We start from the raw sequence: 8,305 nt of genomic DNA on the forward strand, positions 1-8,305 counted from the left end.
GAAAAGGGAAGATATCTGGAGCACAGCTGTGCTCACTGGCAAATGTTTTTTGCTTGCTTGTTTGTTTTGGATATACTTTTACCCCCACTGTCAAGTCAAAGCTGACTTATGGAAACCCCGTAGGGTTTTCATTGCCTGCCTCCTGTCATGACCCTGGTATTCCTTGGAAGTCTTCCACCCAAATACTAGCCAGGGTAAGGCTGAGAATGTGTGACTGGCCCAGCAAGCTTCCATGGTGCGAGTGAAGATATGAACCTGGATTTCTTATATCCAAGTCCTGCACATTAACCACTACATTATGCTAGCTCTCTGGATGTGCATGGCTGATTTGGGGCATATTTTCAGCGGTGGTTCATTCATTCATTCATTCATTCATTCATTCATTCATTCATTCATTCATTCATTCATTCATTCATTTATTTAGTTTTATATACCGCCCTACCCCCAGAAGGCTCTGGGTGGTGCACAACATAAATTCATCACAAAATACAACCAAAATAAGTGGAGCAAGTGACTAAATACAAATACCCGTATATATTTGTGTATAAGTCAACCCGCATATAAGTCGAGGCACCTAATTTTACCACAAAAAACTGGGAAAACTTATTGACTCGCGTATAAGTCGAGGGTGGGAAATGCAGCAACTACCGGTAAATTTCAAAAATAAAAATAGATACCAATAAAATTACATTAATTGAGGCATCAGCAGGTTAAATGTTTTTGAATATTTATTTCAAAGAAAAACAGTAAGTTAGCTCTGTGAGTGGAAAAGAGGGTCAACAAGAACAATATGGTCTCAACAATAACTTTAAAAGTACAAAAACCTTAGCTTTTTTTTATAAGGAAGGGTTTTAAACAATGGATCTTACAATAAAAACTAGAATGAACATGCCTGTTCACTGTGACTCAAAACTACCCTGCTTTTTTAAAAAATAGTTCATTATTTTTAGTGTACATATTTTTAAAATTGCACGTGGCAGGAGTCATTTTAGAAGGGACATTCACACAACCTGTCAGGGGAGGAATGCTTTTGTTAGCAGCACCAACGTTCCAGAGCATCTTCAGGAGACCCTCCTGATTATACCACCAACGTGCTTCTCCGTTGAGACTTTTTCATCAGATTTTTCTTAGAATTGACTAAATTATGCTTCTGTCCAGGTTTGTCTCTGTGCCCCATTTCAAGCTGCTGGGACAAGAAAAAGGGGAGGGGCTGGGGGTGATTTTCCGGCCCTCCCAGGCATGCATCTGGTGCACAATGCACCCCCCCCCCCGTCCCCTTTGCCACTTCGCCACTGGGAGTTTGTCAGCTAAAAAGCAAGTCATTCCCAACTGGTTGGCCTAATATTTAAAGTGTTATTTAATACCCATAACTAAAAAATTGACCCTGAAAGAGATTGGGACATGTGGGTACACTGTCAGAAATCCATGCACCAGAAGTTGGGAGTAAATGATTTAAAAAGGGGGGACATTACGACACCTAATTTTCTGTTCTTTCACCATTCATTTACTCCAGTTTCTGGTTTACGGATTATCTGATTGATAGCCAGGGGAATATCAAACACTGAAATCATCACTGGTCATTCCCATTGGCTGAAAAAAAAAAGCCCTTTTCTGCTCCGTCCCCATTGACAACAATCCATCTCCAATTGCTTATTACAAGCTTAAGAAAATGTCGGTGCTGGCTGTATTAGATGCCAGTCCAGCTAAATGCCAAAAAACTTGCAGAAGAAGAAGAAGAAGAAGAAGAAGAAGAAGAAGAAGAAGAAGAAGAAGAAGAAGAAGAAGAAGAAGAAGAAGAAGAAGAAGAAGAAGAAGAAGAAGAAGAAGAAGAAGAAGAAGAAGAAGAAGAAGAAGAGGAGTTTGGATTTTTATCCCCCCTTTCTCTCCTGCAGGAGACTCAAAGGGGCTTACAATCTCCTTGCCCTTCCCCCCTCACAACAAACACCCTGTGAGGTGGGTGGGGCTGAGAGAGCTCCGAAGAACTGTGACCAGCTAGCCTGCAAGGGTCACCCAGCTGGCATGTGTGGGAGTGTACAGGCTAATCTGAATTCCCCAGATAAGCCTCCACAGCTCAGGCGGCAGAGCTGGGAATCAAACCCGGTTCCTCCAGATTAGATACACGAGCTCTTAACCTCCTACGCCACTGCTGTGTTGTCTTTCCGGCCCAGTGAACCACTTGGGAAATAAAGCTCATTCGGAACTTCATACAAACTTGTTAAATGCAGCACGATTCTATCACCCTGTGAAGAGTGGATGATACGCACAGCAGCGAAACAGGTGACTAAAAACGGTCTGCCCTTAGGAGCTCCTTAACTTGCGTGGGTGTGTATTTTATTGGCAAGGAGGATAAGAGCGCTGAAAGTGACACGGAGTCTTCTGGAAACATTTAATTAACTCCTAAAGCTGACTGCAAAGAAAGTTGAAAGCAGCTCTCCGTGTTCCTTCATAAAGGCAGCTCAATAAAGTTCCCAAGGCAGGTCACTCAAAATTAATGGGCATTGCAATGAAAAACCAACGCTACTCACCAGCGTTATGCATACCACCCAGGATCTCCCGCTGTCACTAACTCTCTTAGAGCTATCCACCTGTGTTATAAGTAACAAAAATGGCTGCGTGCTTTAGATCAATTGGCTTCTCTACATACTATTAGTATAAATGTTTAAGATTAACAACAAAGTGAAGGCTGGTTGTCCCAGCAGCTTGAAATGTAGGGGCTAGAGTGTAGGGGCTAAAGTGTCAGATTAGGACTTGGAAAAAGCTATTTCAAAGTCTTACTCAGACATGAATCTCGTTCACTTCGGGTCAGCTACTCGCTTATTGCCAAACCCATTCCACAGGGCTGTTATGAGGATAAAATGCAAAATGGGAAAACTATGTATGTGGTCCTAAGGTTCTTTCCCCTCTCGCCCCCGCCCCCTTCCCACATTTACCTTAGTTCCTTTTCTTTTTCTAGTACTTTTTCAGGCTGAAAAAAGCGGCCTATTTACAGTTCAGGCTCAAAAGCGGCCTGAGGAACTACAGTTCCCAGGAGACCTTGGGGCTCACAAGTTCTCCAAGGAAGTTCAGTTCCTCAGGCAGTTTTTAGCCTGAACTGTGAAGAGGCCACTTTTTTCAGCCTGAAAAAGGACTAGAAAAAGAAAAGAAACTAAGGTAAGTGTGGGAAAGGGGATGGGGGTGCCGCGGGGGGGGGGCACAGGGGGACCATGGGGGCAGAAAAAACACACTGCACACCAGGCGCAGTTTGGCCCAGCTATGCCTCTGCAAACCGCAAAGTTTTATGTCATTTTTGCAGAGTAAGCCTGCCGATCTCCAGATAGGGCCTGGAATTTTCCCAGAATTATAATAGGATCAGACTGATCTCCAGATTATAAAGACCAGTTCCCCTGAAGGAAATGGCAGCTTCAAAGGGTGTCTCTGCTGAGATCTCTCCCCTCTTCAAACTCTATCCTCCCCAGTCTCTAGCATGGTGTAGGTTCAGAGCGGTGGACTTGAATCTGGAGCACCAGGTTTGATTGTCCACTCCTCTACATGAGTGGTGGATTATTATCTGGTGAACTGGATTTGTTTCCCCACTCCTACACAGTGGTGTAGCAAGGGGGTTGCAGGAGGCTGGAGCCCCGGGCACCACTTCCTTGGGGGCCTATTGCAGGGCTGCACCCCCCCCTCACAACTGCACCCCAGCTTCTAACTCCCCCTGAGTTTGGGGCAGGGGCAGCTGGCTCGCCTCACCCCCAATCTTCATGTGGAGATCAGGCCGGGTGGACCCGTTTGATGCCGGATGCAGCTCACCCAGCTTCGGCTTTAAATTGCAGGCTTCTAGTCTGCATTTTAAAGCTCAATCCAAGCCTTTCTAAGGGCCAGGATCAAACTAAGCATCGGGAGCTGACAAGCTCTAGCTTTATACTGTTGGCTTCACACCCCAAGGCCACCTGACTGGAGAGGGAGCTTGGGTGTGGCGCCAACAGTATAAAGCTAGAGCTGCTAAGCCCCAGAGCTTAGTCTGATCCTGGCCTCAGACAGGCTTGGATCGAGCTTTAAAATGCAGACTTAAAGTTGGACACAGGCAAGCTGAAGTCAGCATCAAACGGGCCCACCACAACCCATGTGGAAATCAAGGGGTGGGGTGAGCTGGCTGGCCCTGCTCCCACACTCTATGTGGAGCACAGGGACAAAGCAAGCCTTTCCCCCCTTCCTCTAAGGACCTTAGGACCACAGACATAGTTTTCCCATTTTGCATTTTATCCTTCTAACAGCCCTGTGGAGTGGGTTTGGCAATAAGCGAGTAGCTGACCCGAAGTGAACGAGAATCATGTCTGAGTAAGACTTTGAAATCGCTTTTTCCAAGTCCTAATCTGACACTCTAGCCCAGCCATTCTCAACCAGGGTTCCCTGGTACCCTGGGGTGCCGTGAGAATGTCCCAGGGGTACCGTGGCAACACTACCGCCCCCCCTCATTTTTGTGGTGTCTCCCACCAGCGCCAGCAAGGACATGGAGCTGGCCCATGGGGCAGGGCCTGCCACAAGGTCAGCAGCCACCACCACCCCCAGTGCTACCCTTCACCCTGGGAGGGGAAGGTGGGGTGTGTGGCAAGCAGGGGCAATGGGAGGGAAGGGGGAGAGTGGCAGCAGGGGTACCTTGAGATATTAAGAGTGAGGTCAGGGGTACCCTGACCTCGAAAAGGTTGGGAAACACTGCTCTAGCCTCTACACCACACTAGCTTTCTTATCTCACTGATCGAGGCAAGTGGCCTTGCATGATGCCTGGCTCTGATCCTCCCACGCAGCCACCTCCACTGCATACCACCATTACATACCACCAAAGCAGCCTCTCACCCAACTGCACATTTACAATAATCCATCCTGAAGTGACTTCAAAGGATGGCTGCTTGTAAACTTTACTGTAACAGCTTCTTTCTATTTTTATGGGCTTGAATATTTAATAGATTGTTTCATCTAAATTGGACTTGGTAATGCTTTTGATAAATTACAAAAAAACCCACACCCAACAACATGTTGCACATGCAGAATGATGCACTTTCGATCCACTTGGCAGCTGGATTTTACTGTGTGAAATAGCAAAATCCACTTGCAAACAATTGTGAAAGTGGATTGAAAGTGCATTATTCTGCATTTAGAGACGTTGAATCTCAGATTGGGTTCAGGTAGTAGAGAAATTTTCCAATCAGATGCATGTGCATCTGATACTGAGAGCTCCGGCTTGTGAATGCATATAAACATATTAGTCTTTAAGGCAATGATGAAGGGAGGGGGAACTGCACCTGGGGCATGAACTGCCCACGTGTCCCCTCCCGCCCCGCCCCACCCCACCCCACCTCGCCCTGCCCTGCCCCGCCCCGCCCCCGACACATGACTGCAATGGCAGCGTCCAGGGTGAGCTGCCCCAGATGTCCCCATTGCTGCAACGCCTCTGCTTTAAGGTGCCACCACCTTCTTTTGTGGATGCGCCCCTTTCTGCACCCATACACATTAGTGTCATCATCCACCTATTACTTCTCTCCCACCTTTTCAATACATTTAACATTTTCAATTTATTGTTAACAGTCTTTAACCAGCAAACTAAAATAACATATTGAACGAGCTGTACACACAGACCGCAAGAATATTACTATTAGACTTGAAACACACACACACACACACAAATTAAACTTGAATGGGGGAGCTGATACCCAAAGAAATCTGTATCACCGATGTTTCCATGTCCCAAGGGTGGGTGGGGCAAATCTGGAAAAGGGGCAGGGCCTAATCATGAACGAAAGGCCAACATTCAACAAAGGCTGATTCTGCCCGGACAATACGGGTTCATGTAACCCATTTCAGTTGCCTGTGCCACCATTTTCATCACTGGGATCCCAATGGCAGGAGGTCGGCATGGTTTGAACAGGAAAGATTGTGTTTCTGTGTGAACTGTGCAGCCAAGAATCCCCCACCTGAGAATCCACCTGCCCCTCAGAATACCCCAACACTTACTGGCACAACATGGCAGCCACCAATTAAAGAATCCACTGTAATGATGGCTGCCTGGGGAATCCACCATAATGGTGGACAGAAGGGGGTGGGAATAGAATGCTTCCTGCTTGCTGTGATTCACACAAGCAAGCAGGAAGCATTTGAAACCTGGGTTAAAGAAACAAAGTCGCTAATTTAGTGACTTTCATTTAACCTGGGTTCAGTCAAAGAGAACAGGTCAGAAGCGTTTAGGGGTGAATTCTGTGGGAACTTCCCCCTCAAAACACTTTTTTTAAGGGCCTGAGCCCATTCTATTTGGCCTGATAAGAATCACCAAAGAGACCTCACAAGTAAAAACAAAAACAAAACAAAAAAGTATTGCGTAAATTAAATTCGATTTTGCCATAGTGAGCCAGACAGAACAACCTGTGGGTCGCGACCCCTTTGGGGGTCAAATGACCCTTCCACACAGGTCGTCTAAGACTCTGCATCGGTGTTCTCCATCTGTAAAATGGATAAATGTTAGGGTTGGGGGTCACCACAACATGAGGAACTGTATTAAAAGGTTGCGGCATTAGGAAGGTTGAGAACCACTGAGTTAGAATAAGCAGAATCTACATACCCATTACTAGAATACTTCTACAATGAAAGTATTTGTTTTATTCAGTGCTCTTTTGACAAATTCATTGGCTATAATAAAATCCATTGCCTGAGATGTCTTCTCTATCCAGCTAGGACAGTGATGGCGAACCTTTTTGAGACCGAGTCCCCAAACTGCAACCCAAACCCCACTTATTTATCGCAAAGTGCCAACCCGGCAATTTAACCTGAATGATGAGGTTTTAGTTTAGGAAAAACCGGTTGGCTCCCTCTTCCTCTGCCCCACCCGCTCGAGCAGGGGCCAGCCTGCTCTAGCCTCCAGCAAGTCCCGCGCGCACCGCTCTGTGCCTCTCTAGCATCTCTGCCTCCTCTGCACCCCCCCCCCCCCAGGCAGCAGCCACGTGGAGCACAGGCAACAGACCCGCCAGCCGAGTCCTCCCTTCTCACTGCGGTGCGCGCACATCATGCTCAGTGGCCCAGGCCAGCCTAGATGTGTGTGTGTGGGTGTGTGTGATTTTTCGCCCCCCACATGACGAACTCTGTGTGCGCGTGCCCACAGAGAGGGCTCCGAATGCCACCTCTGGCACCCGTGCCGTAGGTTCGCCATCACTGATCTAGGAGGGCCCATGACAGAACCTGACTTGTCCCACACTTGACTGTAGAAAGGTGTGTATTCTACAAAGACATGAAAAAAGGCCTTTTGGAGAGGGTCTTTTGCACATGCGGCACTTACCCCATGTTTTAGGCATCGTCCATCCAATCGTTTTACAGTTTTTGTCTGCGTGCCTCCCTTTGAGACACTGTTTCCTGTTTATTTTTCATCGGTTTCATCTTGTCTGCACTGGAAGAGGTGGGGGAATCGTGTCATTCATGACATCGTGAATGATCGTGCTGGACGTCCCACCTTTGCCCTATTTTTGAATAGGTTTTTTTTACAGATGCGCTCTAGCGATGACACGATAAATCACTAAATCGCTAGCGTGCTTGTGTAACTGCTATTCAGTTCATCGATTGGGCATCGTGGCCATGATCCTGTTTTTGCAAACCTGCCCGCCTTGTGTCCCGAGATTCTCTGGTGTGGGCTTTCCGCCGAGTGACTTTATTGCGTTAGGAGAATATCCAGAAGTTGCAAGCTCTTGTGTTCGTATTTTCGCTGTTTTGTATTTTCGTTGTGTGGACACAAGGCACAATGTGTGCGCACAATGACATTAAAGTTATTCTATTCTATTCTATTGAAGTTCCCTCCCTCCGAAGCAAGTCCCACCCATTCCTTTGCATTTGGAAAAGTTTGCACTCAAAATGGATGCCGCAAACCGAGGTGCAATCCACCATTAGACACACCTGTGCACCCGCACAAAATTATCCAGAGGCCTGTCCATTTGTTCACTTTTCCTTGCACATATGCACTGTGGGACCATCAAACTGTGGCCCACTTGAGAAAGAAAGCAGCCCAAAGAATTTGCTTGCTTGAGAAAACAAAAGTGTGCAGACTGTTACTATTGTTGTACTGTTGTCTATTCCGATAAAGGCTTGCTTGAAAGTGTGCAGACTGGGGGAAATGCCAGAGTACATAGCCCTGCAACGTGCGGTGTGTGGAAGTTTACATGAACTTGCAACATTTTTGGCTGGGTTGTTCCTATTTTGGCTGGGTTGTTCCTATCAAAGCCATTCCTATCATGGCTTTGGTGTTTTTTAAAAATGTGAGATTAAAGCTGATTGGCAATGAGGTGGGTTCTAG

Source organism: Sphaerodactylus townsendi, linkage group LG07 (genome assembly GCF_021028975.2).
Source record: "Sphaerodactylus townsendi isolate TG3544 linkage group LG07, MPM_Stown_v2.3, whole genome shotgun sequence".
Classification (NCBI taxonomy): Eukaryota; Metazoa; Chordata; class Lepidosauria; order Squamata; family Sphaerodactylidae; genus Sphaerodactylus; species Sphaerodactylus townsendi.